This window comes from Pholcus phalangioides, unplaced genomic scaffold (assembly GCF_987345545.1).
Source record: "Pholcus phalangioides strain wild (caught in Gottingen) unplaced genomic scaffold, Ppha-v1.0 ptg000015l_1, whole genome shotgun sequence".
NCBI classification, from domain to species: domain Eukaryota; kingdom Metazoa; phylum Arthropoda; class Arachnida; order Araneae; family Pholcidae; genus Pholcus; species Pholcus phalangioides.
This window is the reverse complement of record NW_028301608.1, coordinates 111,785,317-111,807,611: the sequence shown is the minus strand read 5'-3', so window position 1 is coordinate 111,807,611 and position 22,295 is coordinate 111,785,317. Positions and strand designations below refer to the sequence as shown.

General features: G+C 32.1%; 1 long non-coding RNA gene across 1 annotated transcript; it reads right to left on the bottom strand.

Moving 5' to 3' along the window:
• Window positions 1-18,117: 18,117 nt before the first annotated feature.
• Window positions 18,118-20,933, bottom strand: LOC149077600 (uncharacterized). The gene is made up of 2 exons (XR_016193998.1): window positions 20,844-20,933; window positions 18,118-18,223 (listed from the first exon to the last, which is right to left on the bottom strand). It is a non-coding gene; the product is annotated as an uncharacterized LOC149077600 (long non-coding RNA).
• Between the last annotated feature and the right edge of the window lie 1,362 nt (window positions 20,934-22,295).

Sequence of the window (22,295 nt, the reverse complement as noted above, 5' to 3'; positions counted from 1 at the left end):
CGAAAAAAACAGTCGAATCTTTCCAATTGTGAAAAACTTGAAACTATCAAGTTATATTGAAAAGCAGAATTTGTACGTTCTTGTTCGATGTTACCGTAAATCAGATAACTAAAGAAGAAAGTTGTTTAGAACAATGGGAAATTGTTATGGAAAATCCAGCATCTGAATATGTTTACTGTTTTTCTCAAAATTTAATAATACATATACATTGATAATTCAATGTATTTTTCAAATCAGGAAACTGTAAGAAAATATTTTTGATGCTCACCGTTTTGATGATTCTGTGAATAACTTTTTTGTCGTCATCCAGATGGTACGGCTTGAGCTTTTCCTTTAAAAGTAGGAATATATTATTGGAAAATATATTTTTGTCTCTGAATCTCAGATACATACATTAATAAATCTTATTTTATAATTATTTTTTATGCATGTCGTACGACATTTACACTTTTTCAGTCTTGCGATTCCTTGTTTCTAGATCTCGATTCCATTGATCTAGCGCAAACGTAATTTTGAGAGAGAATTACATGCAACCAACTTTTTTCTCCGAATATATATGGTATGTCTAATACTTTTTCCGTACCGAACGATGTGATAAATACCTATAACTATAAAGTACGTTGATTTGTAAAAGGAAATGAATACTCACTTTTACCTAGAAATAGTGAAATGATTTTTTATTGTAATATGATGACTCACTCAACCGAATAGTCAGTTCAGATCATAAACTTGAAGGGGGAAAAACACGTATGCGTACGTGATCATATTCATTTTTATTTGTCAGTTCGTAAATTATAAATGACAGGAAATTGATATGAATTCAAATTGACAAAGGTAGTACTTACAGGTTTGGTAATTTTGTCGATGACATCTTGTGCATCCTTTGAAACAGTATCGCGGTCGACGGACCCGTCTGGCTTGTGTAATTTATCTTTTCCGTTCTTGTCCTTCACGATAGAAGAAAAATATAATGTATATTATACTTTATTTTTACAATTCAGTTTTGATTATTTTCGTTAAGTGTTCACCTTGATTATAAATAGGGCTGGGGTTCGATTACTTGATTAATCTGGTCGGTTAATTGTGGTTAAAATTCTCAGCCACCTCGTTGGGCATTTCGCCTGTTGTGGCGTTGTATTTGTATAATCATTCAGATTAATATTCGAATAAAATTTCTACAAAAGGTTTCTAGTTTGACTTGATTTATTTTACAAAACCGATTACATGCCTGAAATCGTGTTCCAATATACATGTATATCATTTTAGATAACTGACCATATTTTGTCTCAAATTGAGTTCGATAGAAGTTTTAGAAGACAAGGTCCCCTATTTATAGTCCCCACTGTCAAACAAAATTGATATTCGGAAAGTCCTAACTCCTCTCCCCATCCCCAAGTAACATTTGGGAGAAGTTTCTAAGAAAACAAGCCTTTGTAGGATCGAAGGTAGTTTTGAAATCAGTGACCAACTTAAAGTACATAACCGTTCTTCTAAAAAAGATGACAAGATCAAAGTGAAAATAATTCCAAGATTTTAGGAATATGTTTAGCATATCAAATTGTTTCAATCATTACTCACCTTCGTCTGCACAAAAATAGAATTATCCAAAATTAATTGAAGTAATCGAGAGAATCGTAAATGATATGGACTTATTTTTCAAAACTGAAAGTTTCTTACGCACCTCTTTGACTACGACATGAACGATTTTGTTGACGACCTTTTTCAGTACTTTTTCATCATCATCCTTATCAATTAAGCCGGACTTTTTAACTACATCCTAAGAAGATATCATAAAGAACACACAAAATACAAATTCAAGTTATATCACAAACATGGGTTATACCGATGAATAAAAGTATTACATCAAATAAAGAAAATTCGTAGAAATTTTGAAAGCAACTGTCCTAATACTCACTTTGACCTATTGAATGATAAAATGAGAACTTTTGGTTAACTTAAAATCAGAATTACAAAGTGAAATATCCGTAATAGAATGAGGTAATATTTTTTGTTTAATATATCTGCTGTAAAATAGTTTTTTTTTTTTTTTCTGAAAATAAAAATAAAAATGACTTACAATGTCTTCAACCTCCTTCACATCTTTCTCAGGTACATCGTATATGTCAATAATGTCATAAATGTCGTATACGTCGACTGTATCATATGTATCATAGACATCGTATACGTCAACTACGTCATAAGTACCGTCCTGTATATCAGAAGATGGAAGAAATCAGTAAATAAAAATTATCGCAATTGGGATGGATTACAGATAAATTCAATCACATCACCCAGGAAAAGAATTACAAATTCTAATAAATAGCTTGCGATTTCCAAGCGAGTGCTATCTATAAAGTATAAAATTGCTATTAATCAGTTAAGGGTAGATCTATCTAGTTAAGCAGATGTTAAACTTGAATGTTTTCATGACTTGCAAATTATATTATGAATGTTTTCATGACTTGCAAATTATATTATGATAATTATGACTATCATCAATAAATATTGTCATATAAATATATTTATCTCCCAAATTTGTCACATATATTCAGTGTTTTGGTTGTACCGCGTTCCAGATGGAACCCCCTTGGCGGGCCGGATGTTGTGCACTCCTGCCTTAATGAAACATGCCATACAAACCGAATGGTATGATTTGGACCCATAGACATGAAGTTGAGTTCTTTCAATGGAAGATAATTTAGTTGATGTCATTCAAAATAATGGAAAAGTTATCAATTCTTAATTAATACGTGTTTGTCAGAAATTAAAATGTATTTTATTATTTCATAAACTTTTGGGACACGTAATTTTAACAAATTAACGACTATAAACACAATTTTTGTTATTTTGTGAAAAATGCTCTTTATATTATGGAAAAAATTGCGTTTTCTGTTCGGTAAAAAAATTGCATTTCCTTACACCATGTGCTACAAAAGTTATACCGTAAAAACAAGGTTTCATAAACTTTTGGGATTAACCACTGAATTGGAGGAAAAACTTTCCAACTTACATCCTTCGGATCTTTCTTAATGAAATCTTCAGTATCTTTCTTAATTTTTGAAGGATCTGGATTCCCTTTGTCGTCGAAAAATTTGTCTGGATCTTCAGATAACTTGAATAATTAAAAATAAAAACATCTTATCAAAATAAATGTCCAATAATAACTCAGTGCAACACTGCAAATGAATAAATTCATTTAAAAACTTCATACGTATAAAATTGTGCATAAAAATGTCCACATTATTTTTTTTCAAAGAATATGAACACATATTACGTATTCTATTTTCATTTAAATGCATGCAAAAGATAAGAAACTGCTTTCTTAGGTTTATCTGAGTTTCTAACAGAAAATAAATTGTAATACCCTTGCATTTATTTCACATTTTCGCATATACTTCCGAATGAAAAGTTGATACTTACTATTATCTGTAAAAATAATATAATGAAAATTTAATGGAGTTAATAAACATATTCATTTGCATCTTATTGTTGTTATTCGTTGCAAATAAATTTTATTGAGCGTCAACAAACATTCATAGGTGCCAATGCTTCCAGTTTGCCCGGAAGCCTTCCGATTTTTCAGTCTTATTAAAATCTTCCAGTGAGAAATCAGATTCTTCCGATATTTCGTATATTTCTAGAAAAAACACCAAAAATCCTGACCTAAAAAATTTTGGCTTCGCATATATTGAAAAACTCAAGAGAAAATAATTCAGTCCTTGCAATCCTAAGCTGATAGTTTCCTCGAGAGCAATACGGGAAATATTGAGATTCCATCGCTAATTGTCGTCAAATACGATGTCAAAAGCAACAAAGTTGTCAATTAACGTTAAATTCGTCGATAAATCGCTAATGGTAGGGAGTGAAGCGCTATTGCAAATCACTGTGAATTAAAATGAATTGCGGGACATTTTTTATTTAAAAAATCTGGATGGCCAAAACATCCTAAGAAAACGGGTCATATGGTCACCATATGCAATCTCCCACTTTCATTTTAATGACGTTTTCTCTGGCAGTGAAACATTTTGTCCCGTGACAAACTACTGATTTTTCAAGTTGGAAAATTGGCACCTATGAACTATTCATTCTTCATGCTAAAAAATTCTATATTACAAAAATTAAACACCGATATATGCTTGATAGTATCGATCAATGTATTTAGTTGATACAATCTTTCAAATATAAAATGTGTCATATATATGTCCTTCTCGTTGATACTATATTACTTTTACCAATGAATTTATCGATGCAATTTTTTTGAACGAAAAAGTTATATTTTTAATGTTTGAAAATATTACTATTGTCTATTGTAACTGATTATTTGCAGTTACGTTATTTTACTTGTGTTTTATTTTGCACCGGTTGAAGAAAATAATATACTATTAAAATTACAGGGGCAAAAAAACTATTATTATTGACAACTAAACTTTATCAGAATTGGCAATTATTATAATTGAAAAACATAAATCAATTTCAATACATTCATTTCATAGGCACATACAGAACTAAGGACACATCTACTGAAACTAGCTATCAGTGAGTAAATTCTTATGAATTCTTAAATTTATCCCTTTTTTTGTCTTGCCCAAATATTTGAACGACAAATAATGATAATAATCGTGTATAATCAATTTTCCTATGAATCAAATTTCATTTTCCTTAAAAAATTATTCCAGTAATTTTTCTAAATAGTTCTATTTTCTATCATTGAAAAACGGGGTTTGCGAAAATGAATGACGCGATTTTAAAAATTATTACACATAATATAAATCTGTAATATATAAAAATTGAGATAAACATTCAATTTTTCCCAAAATCACTCAATAGATGGCCGCACATCCGGCGATGGTAGTGACTGAAATTAAATGTAGTGACAATAGTCCGGTTCACATGGGAAATAGAAAAAGCGGGTTTGGAACCCGCTTCAAGAATTTTCAACAATAACTGCTCTCCATTTCTTTACTTACGAAGGAAATATGTCGTCAAGCGGGTGCTATAACTCCCAATGCTACAGCAATATTTACACATGTGCACGGGGCTAATGAGAGGGAAAAAATTGTGTGTTAGGATATGCAAGGGTGTGTGTGTGTGTGTTTTTTTTTTTTTTTTTGCTACTTCTGTGCAGCTTGCATTTAGGAATTTGAAACTGAAAAAAAAATGGTTGTCACTGCGTTCCATGGAAGTACTGCCATCTTTGGAGCGATGTCGAAGAAAAAAATATTTGAATGTTTTTCTTTATTTTTATGTATCACAAATTACATTATGCTTAGTAGTTTGGAAAATAGAAATTCTTGAAATCGTGTCATTCATTTGTACAAACCCTGTATATTTGTATATAGAGGCATATAGGTCTTAATGTTCAAAGTATCAGAGATACATCCATATTCAAAAAATTTCATTCGATTATTTTGGGAAACATCTAGCTAAAAATGTTTGAAATGCTTACCTTTACGATAATTTTATTAATGGGTTTATCGTCTTTATCCAATTTGTATGGCTTGAGGTTTTCCTAAAAAAAGGTCAAATATGATATTAACAAGAAACATAGTTATATCGAGATATTTGCATTCGAAAATCGTTATTGTGTAGTTCACATACGACAATGATTTGATTCCATCACTTTTTTTATTTTTCGGTTCTGCTACTGTTCCTGTACATTTACTATGCACTATATTATTTTGAGAAGTTATTTATTTTCTTTGACACTTCTCGAATAGGAGTTGAGCATGACTTTTATTTTAACTTTCAAACATTTTAAAACTATCAAGAGAAAACAATGCTATCTAAAAATGATAGTGAATGCAAGACCGTTATTAACATCGACAAAAAAGATAAAAGAGGTGGCAAAGCCGACTGTACTTTTTCCACATCATAATATTAATAATTAGTGACTGCTTTTGCACTTTCCCATTCACAAGTTAATGCAGATGCTAACAAATAACTTGATCAATACTGTGGAAATGAATTATTAAAGAAAGTTCGGTTTATATCGTTGTGACAAAATCCTTTTAGATATTTATTTCCATATCTCATCGCCACTGATCAGAGGAAATTATGAGAATATTATTGTTGATTTTTTTTTCTTATTATTTATTCTAGCGATATATTGCAACCTAGTTTTCATTTTACACAGATATATTTTTTTCTTTTCGGCAAACGTGGCAAAAATAAGTAAAATCAAATTATAATTATATCAAAGGTAGTATCAGATTTGTTCCGTATAAAATACGGTGTTGTTATTTCTCTAATGTTTTACGAGTGGTTATTTATGTTTGATCAAAAAGTATGTGGATACTCACTTTTACCTGAAAAATAGTAAAATTGCAATTGTTTCTGTAATTATAGTACAATGACAAATCCCATTACATAGCCATGTAAGATAATAAATATTAAAAAACGTGATGAAACGTGTTCATATTCTCATAATGTTCAGTTGCTAACGCAACTAAAGCGTGAATAACAAGCTCAGTTATCACAATCATCATAAGGTGCCGTCTCCGATTCGAAGGTTGGCAATCATGTCTCTCTATCCTACTCGGTGTTGAGTCTGTCTCTTTAACAAACAATACTGTTTTCCATTCCACTCCTTCGGGTCCTCTGTCCACATTCTTCTTGGTCTTCCTCTCTTCTTGTATCCTCTCATGTTTATCTTTTTAATATATCAGTGTCGTGTCTTCTCCTGCAGACACTCTTAGGATGTGTCCAGCATACTTCCACTTCCTCATCGCAGCATTTCTTATCAGAATGTAGAGATTTCCAGTTCTCCTCCTGACTTCTTTATTGGTTTTTCTTTAAGAATTATAATAATTATAATGTTCACTTCCTTCTTCAGAATTCTTTACTTTCCAGTTGGATTTTTTAGCAAGTTGAACTCTCCTTCTTACTTCCATAGTGCTTCTTCCATCATTTGTTATGTAACTTCCTAGGTAACTGAATTTATCCACTATTCAATGTTTCCATTTTCTAAAATAAAATTGTTGTGTCAGTTATGTTACAGTTAAACTCGGTTATACAATGACTCGGTTATAAAGACGTCAGCTGTAACGACAACTGCGCTGCAGGGCCGTCATTTTAACTTTTTCCAGGGGCGGGGGGGGGGAAACTTTTTCTAGGGAAGGGCAAAGAACATGTACTCAATGTATGTATATATACACATTTGTATATATACCATTTTTAGTGTATTTTCAAAAGCCAGACGGGGGAAACGCCCCCCTCCCCAAATGACGGGCCTGCTGCTCTGTAACATCGATATTCAGCGGTCTCGGCTGATGCATATGGAGAATGATGTTGATGAACCTTGCCTATAACGTAAATAAAAATGTAATGACCTCGAATATAATGGCACATTTTTTGTCACTTTGATTCCGTTTCCCTAGAAATTCCCATAGATATGACTTTTTTTTTCCGACGAAGTTTGACCTAATTCAAACACTAAAAATGAGGATACATATAATTTGCATAATTCATAAATTATAAGAATATGATTGAAAATACGAACATGTTCTTGTCGTGTAGAACATTTTGCCATAAAATAATTTTGAATCTCCTTCAGACTTGCCGTAGTACTTCATTTTCAGTCAAGGGTTATTTATAGGAAAGAATTGGCGGTGTCCCGCTTTTAGTCTCCCAGTTACCCGTATTTTTTCTGGATCAAATATGGTTACCCGAATCTCAGTGAAACAACTTCATTTTTGTTTATGATTGCATCCGAGTATATTTTTCATATTCAAAATGTCATATAAAAATGTCATTCAAATTCATATGAAAATGCCAACTGTGTTACAGCCGGATTTGAATGCAATAAAAAATCAGATACTTACAGGTTTGGTGATTTTGTCGAGGATATCGCGTGTGGCAGTTGTGATAACGTCACGATCGATGGACTTGTCAGGCTTGTGTAATTTATTTTTCCCATTCTTGCTCTTCATGATTGAAAGGGAGAAAAATAAATTATAATACCATTATAAAAAATCGTTTCTGAGTAATTTCATTTCTATTCTATGTGTCCAACAAATGGACAAGAAAATTAATCTAATTTAAAATTTGACTAACTATTTACTATTATTCTGTTCAGTGAAGGGGTGTCACGACCCTTGAAGCCGAATTTACAAAAACGACTTAAAAATATATATATTTCATTCAATTGCAAATAAAATGTCTAAAATTTCGAGTCAACTGGTTAACTTTTTCTTTCACAATAAAAGAAGTGATGAATTATATTATAAATATGACATGAATGTCGCTCTCCACTTGTTAATACAAGATATACAGAAGACTGGATGTTGTAAAGATATTTATTATTTGAGATGTTAATTTTTTAAGGAAGGAAAAAACTCATCTCTGCCTCTACCGGGAGTCGAACCCGGGTCCCTCGATTGCCGGACGAGTGCTCTGGCCACTCTAGCGAAGGAAAATCTCTATCTCCTCTGTAGCTTAGTGGCCAGAGCACTCGTTTCGGCAATCGAGGGACCCGGGTTCGACTCCCGGTAGAGGCAGAGATGAGTTTTTTCCTTCCTTAAAAAATTAACATCTCAAATAATAAATATCTTCACAACATCCAGTCTTCTGTATATCTTGTATATTATAAATGTATACAACAAGAAACACATTGAAAATGGTTTTCTCGGATTGCAGTTTTCGAGCTTATCCATAAGATTTATAAAAGACTGTGTCAAAAATTCTGACATTTCGCAGAAATGTTTATCCAACACGTGTTATTAAAATGAACCTCGAACATGGATACCTCATTATTCATTAGAAATTTATGAATTTTTCAAGTTTGAAAAGTTTATACATTTCAAAAATCTAAATTCAACATTTTTTAAACAATTACCTCATATTTTTTGGTCAATTGCTAAATCCGAGTTCCATTTTACTAGCACGTATTGAATCAATATTTCTGCAAAACTTTAGAATTTTCGATGCAGTAGTTTTTTTTTAATCTTACGGATGAACTCTTAAAAACTGCAATCTAAGGAAACCAAATTTTTTCTTGTATATAACATTTGCACTAAAATTCATTAATTCTTTCTTTTATTATGGAAGAACAAATCAACCGATTGACAAGAAGTTTTTATTATTTTATTTGTAAATGAATAAAATATTTTTGAAATCATTTTTGAATATTCGACTTCAAGGGTCGTGACACGCCAAAGTTCGAAGCGTACATGGTATATGGCAAACACTACATAAAATCTGTACTAGTCTACAAAGAATCATACATCCAAGAAAAATGTTTTTGAGCAAAATTGTTATTTTTTTGCATACCCAACTATCATCATAATGATAGAAACAAAATCATATGTTAACATTAACGAAATGCAAATATTTTTTAAGAAATTAGTATTAGTATCGCAGAATAAATGATGTTCAATATCTTTTAATGTCTACAATGTGAAAAGATAACTGAGTTTGAGATCGAAAATCAGTATTTATCTCTCGATACAAGTATATTTCTAATATATTATTACTTACCGTAATCTGCGTAAAAATTTAATGAATTAAATTAAATGAAAATATTGCAAATTAGAAATAGCAAGGCAATTGTAGAACTGACATGAAGACAATTACTCACCTGTTTGATTACGGCAGGAACGAGTTTCTTGGCGATCTTTTTGGTCGTTTTTTCATCATCGGTTATTTTAGATTTTTTAACTTCATCCTAATACATGACAAAGAGTAAACAAGTATATTAATTGAACTCAGACTGTACACATAGACTATCGATGAATGAAAGGTGCATAATAAATTTCTAATATGCATAAAATTATCTAAATACTCACTGTGACCTGTTAAAAAACAAAATCGAGATACGAATGAAAATTCGGAATAAAAAGCAATATATTCTCCATCATGAAAATAGATTAAAATAAAATATTTTAGAATTTTTTTCATTTGAGAAATTTTTCGTTTTGAAATCACAAGAAAATAATACTCACGATGTCATCAATGTCTTTAACATCCTTTTTAGTTATATCATACACGTCAACTACATCGTAAAGATCGTATATGTCAACTATATCGTAAGTGTTGTCCTGGATATAAGTGAGTAGAAAAAATTCATGAAAAAACAGAGAAGATATTTGAAATAAATAATTGATTATTTGATTTCTACTGCGTATTACTCATAGGTGTATTTCAAACATTGGAACAGTACCAACAGTAAAAATTTCACTGTTTCACTTACTACAGAAGAAAATTAACATGCGTATAGAATTGATGACGTATTTTTTGTTGCACTGGATTAACTCTTTTTCTTTCTTTCAAACCAAGCACAACTGAGGTTTATCGCCGTGGACATTTTAATACCTAGTGTCCTAGTGAGTTGTGCTAGAAGTGTAAGGGCGTGTGTACCTAACGGTCTGGAGTGCGTATCTAATGTTGTGTGTGATTTTTCAGCGCTGCGCCATCTATATTTCAGAAATGAAGTGAGTGAAGGATAATGATTGAATATTTGTACCGTTTGGAAGCCTGTGGCGAGACTTTTTAACGGGGAGATAGGATCGCATACCCTCCTTGAAGTTGGGAACCACAGAAAACCAACTTCAACCGAGCACTGCTGTGGCGCTAGTAGGTTTCGAATCCGGGACCTCGCGGTGCGAGTCCGTCACTGCGACCACTCGACCACAGCAGCTACTGGATTAATGAAGGATGAGGATTTTTGTAGTATGAAATACTAAGTATACCCTGACTGAAACATTAAACTTGATAGAAATATACCAGGCTAACCGAAGATTTTTTAGTGGAAGTTTCGAGAATTGGGACGTTATACAACTCATAGGAGTTGAATTAATTTTTTTTTGTCAAAAAATAACTTCAGAAAGCTTTCACCTGCGTAAAATCCTGTCTTTTTTTATTTTCACATATTTTTTTCACTTAATGAATTTGAAAAACTAGTTTCAAACACATTCATTGTATATTTGTTATCGAAGGTGAAATGCAGAATATAAATTTTCAAGGAACGCATTTAAATGTTTGAGCAAAATTAATTTCATTTTAGACTTTAAAGTTACGAGTCAATCTAGTAGATTATGAGTGCAGTTTAAGAGTTAAAATTGCGGTGTTGCGGCTGAAAATTTTCTTCCCAGGGAACTCGGTTAATCGAGTTTAAAATTATGGAAAAATTTGGAGTGCGTCATCTAAGAGTAACTCTCATAAAACCTGTATCTTGTAAATATTAAGGGTGGTGCCCGAATTTCACATGAGTCTGAGAATGAGTTAGAATACATTTAAAAAAATCTTGATCGGTCTTAGAGTATAAATGATAAATAAAACTATACATGCCGATTATAATCGAAATAATTATTTAAATGATTAATTATGAATGAACAATTAATGATGAATGGAATTATTCATGAGTAACTGTTATAGAACAAGTCTCTCTTAGTCTCTCTTAAGTCTCTCTTTCACGGACGACAACGGGACAAAAACATTCGTCCGTAAAAGGGAGCTGACTTGTTATACAACGGGAAATTTTTATTTGGCCATTAAAAAGGGGTGACCGTTAAGAGGGGCTTTACTGTATTTCAAAAATATTACTGGTAGTGGCCAAAATGAACAACAGAAATAATTATGGTACGGTCGAAGAAATTGTTTTATCCGTGTAAATTTGGTTAAAATATGGTAAAAATTATATACTTTTCGCAGATTTTATCAGAAACATATTTGAACAATTTAATAAAAGAAATTATAGTCACAAATGTTCTCTATGAGACTCAGAAAATTAAGATTACAATGACGCTGGAAATCCTGACTAAGATGAGATTAAACTGAGCAGTGAGCATATTTGAAGCATTACATATTTTCCTCTCAATAAAATAATACTACATAAGAGATATTACGAACAAACTATCATGATGATGGAAAAGTGCATCATAACTCGAATAAATTCAGTTCCATTTCAGGAAACACTCATGATATAAAAACATGTGGAATTTTAAAATTATTATTTGTGAAATTATAAATCTCTATTTTTATACTTACAGTCAGCTGTCGAGCATAATAGACAGTATATTAGTATATGATCACACATATGATATTATCATATAGTCCTATAGTAGTATAATACAATACTGTAGTACCATACGTAGTAGTTTTACATAATAGTATCATAATATAGTAATACAGTATGCAAATTTTATATAATTGTTTGTGTTCAAATACAAATACTGTATTTGAATTTCAAGAAAAATCTGAAGTTTTCTTCGTATATTTTGAAAATTTTAATTTTTTTTAATATGAATTTCGATTTATACATGCTGCGGTGTATGTGATAAATTATTATTTATACATAATAAAACCGGCATTTATGCTTATTTACTAATAGCCTTGGTAAATTTTATAAATTTATCTCTTTTACCGGCGATCATACCGAGCGAATAACCAAGTCATTGGTAAAATTTGGTAAATACTAAAAAACTCACCACGTTTGACGGATATTATGCATTTCCAAGCATCGTTGGTAAATTTAATACATACTGAAAACATTAATTATCACTTTTACCGGCAGTTACGCATATAAACCAAGTGTCGTTAATAGATACTTGAAATATATCATCTCCATCAGTGATTATACACAATATCCCAGTGTGACTGGTGATTTAGATAAATATGACAAAAATTCCAAATGTGTGTAGTACATGGATTCCCAAATGGTGTTTCGCGGAACCCCACGCGAAACACACGCTGAAGTACCAAAGGATGTTTAGAGGTGTCGCAAGTTCGATACCCGGTTCGTCCTTGTCAGAAAACTTTCCTGACACAGGGGTACAACAAAAACGGTGACTTGACCCAGCACCTCCTAGAGATAGAAGACTTCAGCAGTCTGCTTGTGATGTCAGTAAGTAGCCCATTTTCCTTCAGAATATTCAGAGAAAACAATTCCCTGCTCGTGCCAGTATCATCGTTGTGAGGAAAAGAAATGATCTCGGACTCAGAATTAGCGATTTCTATGTCCCACATCCAATCAGACCCATCCAAACACAGCACGGGGACTCCTGGCCTCCGCATCCTGCAGCAGGGACCCTAGGCTGGATCTTTAGCGGGCTCCCAGGTCAGACATTTAACAGTATATTTGTAGTGGTAAAAACAGAAACTGATGAGAGAGAATCATGTCGGGCCTCCAGGTTGGAGCGTTGTGGGACTTCCCTCTTGTGAGGGCCATAGGAGGACCTCATTATATAGAGGCTTCCACGATAAGATCTGACACAATGATTTATGACAATAAATATGTTTTATTGGAGATGGTGCCTAAGCCCTCTTTCATTTTGCCGTTTTGAGACAGCAGTAGAGACATTATTATTATTATTTTATTTTTTTGGATAAATATTCAAGTATTTGTTTGAGTTACGTATAACAGCCTTATCATCTAGGTTTTCTCACGAAAAGTTTCCTTGGAAACACCTGGTCTAGTATGTGTGATGAATATAGTCGAGACCCCCCTCCCCCTCCCCAGCGATATAATGATAGCAAATTTTACGATGTAACGATACAATACATATAAGGATTATCATATATAATATTTATATCATATAAGACGATTTATCATGTTTGAAAACCACGCGGTGCTTGGGTATTGTGCATAATCACCGCGTGGTAAAACCGATAAAATGATAATTTTTTAAGTAATTTTTTTTATTAAATTTACTAATGACTTTTGGATACTATGCATAATCACCACTAAATATGATACATTCAGTGAAATTTACCAAACTTAAGAAAATGCTCGGTGATCATGCATAATTACAAATTATTATGACCAGATTTATTACATTTACCGTGGCATATATGCAATATGTGATAGTGGATAATGATAAATAAGATAAAAAAAGCTCCTTCCAAAGCATATCAAAACATGATTATTATATTTTGATAGATATGCCAGGTATAGATATAGTTATTTCGGAATTAAGTCATAAATCCAATAAGTGAAGAATTATCTTTATATTCACTATAAAGGTAGTTCAGAAATATATTCTCCTGTGTTGTTTTGTGGCTGATCAGAGTGCAAAGACTTTTGTATTTTATATGTTAGTGAAAGTTTTCTCTACTTACATCTTCTGGATTTTTCTTGATAAAATCTTCAGTATCTTTCTTGACTTTGAAGGTATCTGGTCTACCTTTGTCATCAATCAATTTCTCTGGATCTTCGGTTATCTTGTTGAATAATTAAAAAACACACGAGTAGTTTTATAAATAACTTCAAAATTCATATCCAGAAAATTGGACAAATACTCCAATGCTCTCTCCTTTTTTGTTGTTTTTTTTTTCAGTTAATCAGTACATTAACTTAAATAGAATAGTTTGCATTAATATTGCATAATATATACATTAATGTATTCGATCCTATTGATATTTTGTAACCTCTTGGTACAGGCCAGTACCGTATACGAACAAGGACGGACCGCTACCAACGGAACTTTGATTATCGAGTCCAGACGTGCCAAGCTATAATATCAACTTAGGTTTCGATTCTTAGATCATGATTTATCATAATTATTCCGTTGATTTATACTCATGTAATTGGACTTGTTATTCTTTTATACAAATTTATATATAGATATATATACACATTTAGTAAAATTCCGGAGGCACCCATCTTTCGGGAACGCTTTGATATCTCCTTGAGATGGGAAGCGGAGTGTGCGCGGTCCTTCAATGTTTAATGGTACAGGCCAGTACTTTATACATAATTACGTGTATACATAGTATATATATAGTATATACATGATTACGTGTATGCATAATGTAAACGTTTTTTATGTACTGTAGTGTACGTTTGAAAAATTTATTGCAGAAAAATATATGAAGTTCAAGAATATAAATTTCATAAATAATTCTTATCATTTATTACGTCATAATTCGCCTGTAAATAATCCTTATCTTATTCAAAAATTAAAACTAATGCATTCCTCTGTAAATATTCTCGGAATGGCAACAATCTTTGTAAAGTTTGGCAACAGCTCCAATGATTTGTGCGACGTCAAATACCAAGAGACTAGGCGTAGGCCAGATTGTTAAGATTCTACTGCATAGAAAGCTTTGCTAAGTTCTTAAACAAAATTATACTCACTATTATCTGTAAAACAAAATACCATTAAAAGTTAATGCAGAAAATAAATATCATGATTTTGTTTTTATTTACTTGTCTGATCACCTGATAAGTTCTAGGCTCTTTTAATTGAACCGGGAAAAAAAATTCGATTTGTAAACATGTTGAAAATGTGCAACTCCATTTTTTATAATAATAAAAACAAATTACTCGATCAAAAACAAAGCACTAGAAAAATAAAATTGTACGAAAATACGAATTGTTGTTTCTTTTCCCGGTTTGGATAAAAACTCTGAAGAGTCAAACAATATAAGATTAATTTTTGATTAGTCTGAATTTTATATAATTAAACTATCAAATAAATACAAATACAACGCCACAACAGGCAAAATACCCAACGAGGTGGCTGATAAAAAGATGCCCATAAAAATATGGATGTCGTATATTAAAAAAAAAAAAAAAACAGCAACCCAATTAAAAATGCAATTAACAAAAATTATAAACAATATATAATAAAATATTGTACAATGCCCATAAAGAATACCATAAATATATTTCAATAGATATTTGATGCTTACCTTTTTGATGATTTTATTAATGATTTTGTCGTCGCCATCTTTCTTGTACGGTTTGAGAATTTCCTTTAAAAGATAAAATGTAATATAAATGAGAAAAATATTTTCGTCTCTATTCGATTTTTGCATTCGGAAACCGCGTTACATGCATGGTTTTTCTTTTTTGTTGCATTCGTATGAAACAGTGTCATTACTACTACTAAAAGAGTATATGCACTTCGTAAGTATTCCTCTGGAGAATTTCGGACTCATTGATAAGTGTTGGAATGTGTGTTCGAAGCGCATTTGTGATCCCAAACGTAGTTATGTTGTCAGAGTTATGCTTTTTTTGTGTTACACTGGTTATACTTTGTGTTATACTTGACATCTGCCTCCTATATTTTAAAGTGGAAATCGCGAATGTTTGAATTTGCGTGTTATATAAGGATCAATCACTGCACCACCTGGTATTTTGTTTGAATATCTACATATGAGAATTATTGAAGCATTGAAATATTAAAACCAGATGATAAAACTACAGGGTAGTTATAAATAAACTGACTCTGCTCAGACGTATGTAGCACCCATTCTGATGAAACTCTTGATAATAAGATATGTATGAGTCGGGGAGGGGGGGGGACTCGATAGAAAAAAAATCAATGTTTGACCACCAGGTGAAAAAGTGGTGCCTTTTAGGGACATTACCTTTTCTCCGTGGTCCAAATAACGTACCAAGTTCCAATGAAACACGTCCACCGTTCGCCACAACGGGCACTACATACTGTACGTTTGCGTAGTTTTAATATAATTCAACTAGTGTCCGAGTCCGAGTGGAATGGTGTGGTGTAGCATTCCCGTCTGCCATCGTGAAGGTTGCACCGATATGGACGGAGTTGGTGTTTGGTGAAGTAGTATTTAATGGAACAGAGACGCTACTCAGCCTAATACTGACACTACATCGACCTATGTGGCACCTGTTGTGGTGGATTGTGGTGGACGTATTAGGGAGCTTGGTGGTCTTGTTGCCTTTGTTAATTTTAGTAAAGTTCCCAGATACACCCATGCTTCGGAAACCATTTGATATACTCTCACAGATGTGAAACGAAGTATGGGGGATTATCCATCCTCTTTATAACCACCCTGTATGTACATTGTGATATTATTTTTGCACGGAGTTCATCAATGTCTTTTCAGGAATGATATGAAAGAGGGATAAAACAAATCACATTCTTGCCGCATCATTAAATAAAATATATACATAGTAAGTAAAACAGTGACATTTGGGAAATGTGTCCTCATAAAAGGTTTTTAAAAGATATTAAAATATCACAGATTGTTCAGATTGTTATGTATAGAACACTCCGTTGGTATTGCCTAAAAATTCCTTAGTGATTGGTTACGCGATGTTTGATCAAATACATCGGGTCGGGGGGAAAAATTCATTAAAAATTTTTTAAAAAAATATACACATAATACTTACTTTTATCTAAAAAACAAGTGAAAATATAATTATTAATTATTATAAATGTTATCTGCATTTGTACAATGAGCCATAAGATTCATTTAAGGGGGATTTCCATGTCTAAGCACGGTGAAAACTTTCTTATATAGAAATGTTATTTAAAATATTTTTTATCCATTATTTATTTTAAATTTTAATCACATATATTTCATTATGTAAGCTATCTCATGCCAGTACAATATTCTACGTACTCTTCAGTTTTTGCGAATTTTCAAAAGATGTTTAGTAAAAACAAGCTTGCACACACAACATGATAAAATTGTATGAAATCAATGCAGTTATTGAATAAAAAAATGATTAAAAAAATAATTAAAAAATTAAATTTAAAATACAAATAAATTAAAAAATTAAAAAAAAAAATGTTTTTTTTATAACTTAAGTATTTGTCAAATCTTTTTCGTAGTTTTATGAACTGAACAGTTTCCTCTATTTTGAATTAATTTTTATTCAATTTGATTGAGTCATGTTATTTCATCCTGCATAAAAGCTGTTTTCAATGAATGTTTTTTTGAAAATTTAAAAAAAATTAAGTATTAGAGATGTATGAAATTGCGTACTGGCATTTAATTTTGAATGCGATTGAGTTGATAAAATCTCAATCTTTTTTATCATTTTAGGAAGAGAACAGTTTCATTATTGTCATGTTATTTTATCATGCACACACAAGCTGTTTTTTATGCGTTTATTTTTTAACTTGTCGACAAGGTATTCGAGACATGTAAAATTTTGTAACGGCATATGAAAGCATACACAGTTAAGTGTGTGAGGTAAAAATTTGAAATAAATCAAAGAATATATATATATATATATATATATAAATAATATTTTCAATAATATTTTTGCATAAGAAAGTTTTTTTAACATGTTAAAAGGTTTTTTCCTATTTTTCTACCCTTTAAGACCAGAAATTTAGAAAAAATATCGCACACAACAAAATAATATATGTTTTTTTCTAATTGGTAGATTTTAATATTAAATTTCAAATCAAGTACTTACAGGTTTGGTGATCTCTTTGATGGTGTCACGTGTATCCTTCGTGATAACATCTTTATTGATGGAACCGTCTGGTTTTTTCAACTTATCTTTTCCATCTTTGCGCTTTAACATTAGAGGGAAAAAAACCATATAATTTTTTCACAATTTGTATTTTAAATAATTTTAATTCCACAAATTTCGTACATTAACAAGTTTCTCCGCCTATATGAATATATGGCCCTGTAGGATATTCGAATTCGAAAAATCCAATAATTTGATGGGCCACTAACTTATAATTTTGAAGTCTGACTGATGACCACAAGTCAAATTTTTGCAGACCACTTCTGATCTGCAAGCGTGGATCCAGAGAGAGGAGGGAAGGGCAATTGCTCCTCCCCCGATAGAGCCGATTAATATGGAGAAAATTTGTCTCTCTCGTAAAGAAACCGGATGATCCGCTGCATCTACACAATAAACCGTTTCTTTGAAACATCGCCCTGGATCCACCTGCCTTCGCTACATTCGTAGCTGAATATGTCTGCCTCCATTCAATTCGCAGCTGAATATGTCTGCCTCCATTCAATTCGCAGCTGAATATGTCTGCCTCCATTCAATTCGCAGCTGAAGATGTCTGCCTCCATTCAACTCGCAGCTGAAAATGTCTGCCTCGACTTCATTAGCAGCTGATGGTGTCTGCCTTTGCTCCATTTGAAGCTGCAGATATCTGCCTTGGCCATTCGCAGTTGAAGATGCCTGCCTCCACTAAATTCACAGCTGCAGATGTCTACCTCTACTCTATTCACAGCTGCAGATGTCTACCTCTACTCTATTCAAAGCTCAAGATATCTGCTTTCTCTCAGGCGTGGATCCAGAGAAGAGTGGTGGGAACGACAACCCCTTCCCACGAATCGAATAGTATGAGGGAAATTTTCTGTCCCGTATAATACGGAACGATCAACTAACTCACACAATTTTTCCCTCCCACCACATCGTCTTGGATCCGAACCTGCTGATCTGAGGAGCGTAGGCATGGAATCGCTGCACCATATGATTCATATACATAGTGCAGTGTCTTCCAATACATTCTTCGCTCCTTCATTTTTAACTAAATAATGATCATCAAACTTAACGATTATTTAAAATGGTTTTAGGATCCTTTTTTCAAGACTTGAGATATGCGTAAGGGTACGTAACTGGTATGGTCCTAGAAGAGATATCGACCCAAACTGATTTATTAATTGATTAATCAATTTATTTATTTATTTTAATTTTTAAAGGTCATTTTGACATACATTAAACACACAAACCCTTCTTTTTTCTTTTTCTTTTTTTGCAGTGAGTTTCAGGGTTTGAAGAGGACATGGTCTTCCAATGGCATAAAATGTTGTTTCACGTCTTCTCAGAAGCCGTTTAAGTATTTGTATCAAACTTTTGATTTCGTATCTTTCGCGGAAACATTTATTAAAACTTGAACTGCTTTAATGATTACAGGTCGGTGATTTTTTTTTGTATTTTGAAGTTGCTTCCAAGACTAACAACTATTCACCGGACGAATATTAAGGGCATTGTGTCGTTTTGAAATTTTGTGATACGTCAGTTTTCTAATGGTCAGTTACGCGCTAAACACCAAACGAAAAAAATTAAAAAAAAGAATCCTCATGCAGCTGGTTGTCGCTAATTCAGAATGAACTCAACCCCGTTAGGAGCGAAGTTCATTTATTTTATTTCACGATTGGGTGCTTCTCCTTTTCTCGCGTAGAGTGATGCTAACCTTGTTATTACGTGTCACCTACGTTCCGCTACACTGGAAAATTTATCACCAGATTTGTAAGCCGGAAAAATTGATTTTCCAAAAATCAACATTTTTCTGCCCCAAAATGCTGTACATTTCTTCTGTTCATTGTTAATCGTTTAAGCGGCAATGGCGAGATACCTCGTCTTCATAAAAGTCTTTGTCTTTCAATTTAACATTTACAAGCTTAGGTATTTTGGGAAATTGATTTCTCAATGGAAAACTTTTTCTTATATCACTTAGTTTGCACCTGCTGAAAATGGGAAGAACTCCTACGTCATTAAAAAAGGGGACGAGGTTTAGTGATTTCTAATTGCCACTTAAAGGGTTAAATTAATTTTTTTAGGGAAAGGGCACGAAAAAAAACCTGGTTTGCAAAGCTTTAGCTTTTTTGATTACGCTCAGGGTTGTACCACTGTTCATCAGTTTCAAAAACGCCAAGTTATACGTTTGGTGCACGTTCGGTAAATTTGGCAGGAAGTTTAATGCATTATGACTTCATAATTATTGGTAGAAAAAACTGAAAACTTTTCCCATATTAGTTTTTCACAAGAAATCAAGTGTGTAATTATTAGACGATCGATACTATCTACCCTTCAACTATATTGTATTATCCACCAGTTTATTGAAATAAGAATAGGAACCAATTTATACGAGAACATACATGTAATAAGCAAGTTCATACATTTTCTAGTATTCGTGAGTTATTTATATCACGGATTTGGCATTTCCTAATACGCGCGTTCTAATGTTTTAAAATGAAAACAATTGATAGAATTCGAGATGAATAATCATAGAATATTTCCCAATTAATATGGTACGTGAATATAACTAACACTTTATCACTTACCGTAACCTGTGGAAATAATTAATTTATGTAAGTATTCAATTATAAAAAAAAACTTAAATAGGAAATAATGAAAGAAAAGTTTGAGAACTGAAATTTCTCACCTCTTTGATAATAATGTGAACAATTTTCTTGACGATCTTTTTCGTTATTTTATCATCGTCATCCGTTAAACCGTTATTTTTAACCTCATCCTAACATGGGTAAAAAAATACACGTAAAACATTGATTTACACGTGATATATACACCAATTATTATACACCAACAATTATTATCATTATTGGTTACTAAAACGACCAGATACTCACTTTGACCTTTTGAAAGAAGAAATTGAAATTACAGGTGAATTTAATTTCAGATAATTTTCGAAATTTTGATACACAGTAACGAAGAATGCTTTGGAAATATCTTCAACGATTAAAATTTTTCTATTCGGAAAATCGTAAAACCACTCACGATTTTTTCAATATCTTTGAAATCCTTTTCAGTTATATCGTAGATGTCTACTATATCGTAGATATCGTATACGTCAACTGTATCGTAATCATCGTCCTGGATACCAATACATGGAATTATTTTAAAAAATCACACAATTAGTGTTTATTTACAATCATTCATTTACTAAAATTTCACAATAATGTAAGCAATCAATATAAATGTTAAATACAAAATTGTGGGTTACCACGATAAAGTACGTCTGTTCACTTCTTTTCCGCTGAGCAACCGAGCGTTAAGATTTGGTATTCAACCCAAGTGGGGAACTCGGTCAGCGTGACTAATGGTTAAATATTTATCCTCTGAAGACGACACCCATTGGTGTCGAAATGCATTAGGATTCTTGTATTTTCGTGTATTTGCCTTATTCGTTGGTGTCTTCTTAATATTATGCATAATATCCAAACGCGTCATTGGTAAATTTGATAAATACTGAAAAAATATCAATTTTAACGGCGATTATGCATGTTAACCGAGTGAAGTTGGTAAATTTGGCAAATACTTAAAATTTAGTGCTTTTATCTGTGATTATGTATAATACCATAACGTAATCGGTGAATTTGATAAATATGAAAAAAAAAAATCCAAATGAGTCTAGTATTTGTGATGAATATAGTCGGACCCCCGATAATAACAAATTTTACGATCTTACCCCGATATGACGATGCAATACACGCATAAATTATCATGTATAGTATCATATAGGACGATTTATCATGTTTACCCAAAGACACGATGCTTAGGCACTATGCATAATAACCGGTAAAAGTGATATATTTTTAGTAGTCATCAAATGTACCAAAGACACGGGTACTATGACTTAACCACCGGTAAAAGTGATAAATTTACGAAAAATTACCGAACTTACTAAAATGCTTGGTAATTATACATAATAATCAGCTATTATGTATAATAACAGCATTTATCAAGTTAACGTAAAATATGCCTATTAGGAACTTATATACTTACACCTGGTTTACTGTCCTTCCCTGGAGTTTTGGTTTTATCTTGATCTTTCGGTTTCGTGGTTGTAACAGTACCAGTTTTTTCGTTCTATGAA